The sequence below is a fragment of the Etheostoma cragini genome, chromosome 4 (assembly GCF_013103735.1).
Source record: "Etheostoma cragini isolate CJK2018 chromosome 4, CSU_Ecrag_1.0, whole genome shotgun sequence".
Lineage (NCBI taxonomy): Eukaryota > Metazoa > Chordata > Actinopteri > Perciformes > Percidae > Etheostoma > Etheostoma cragini.
In genome coordinates this window covers 8,503,750-8,504,113 of record NC_048410.1, presented here as the reverse complement: position 1 = coordinate 8,504,113, position 364 = coordinate 8,503,750, and positions in this window count along the sequence as shown.

Here is a 364-nt window from a genome sequence, read left to right as displayed (position 1 = left end):
AGAATGACGTAAAAGTAAGCCCCCCCTCTTAAAGAAATACTACATACTGTTGCTTGTGCACGAGTTAAGGACATTCTGAGAGGGTTTGCAATGATAACTAGAGATGGGGATCGCTCATTTTTATTGATATTCATCAAGACTGCTTAACAATCCGAGTCTTTATCAATACTTTCTATTATTTGAGAGGACAAATTCGTAATCTTAACAGAACTAGGGGTTCAACGGATCACAAAACTCACAGTTCAGATCACGATTTTGAGTCGCAGATCTGTTCAATTTTCAGAACAGCAGGAAAAAGGGGGCATTTAAACGATTTATTAATAATGTGAGAATACATTTGAACAATAATAAGTTCTTTTACAAG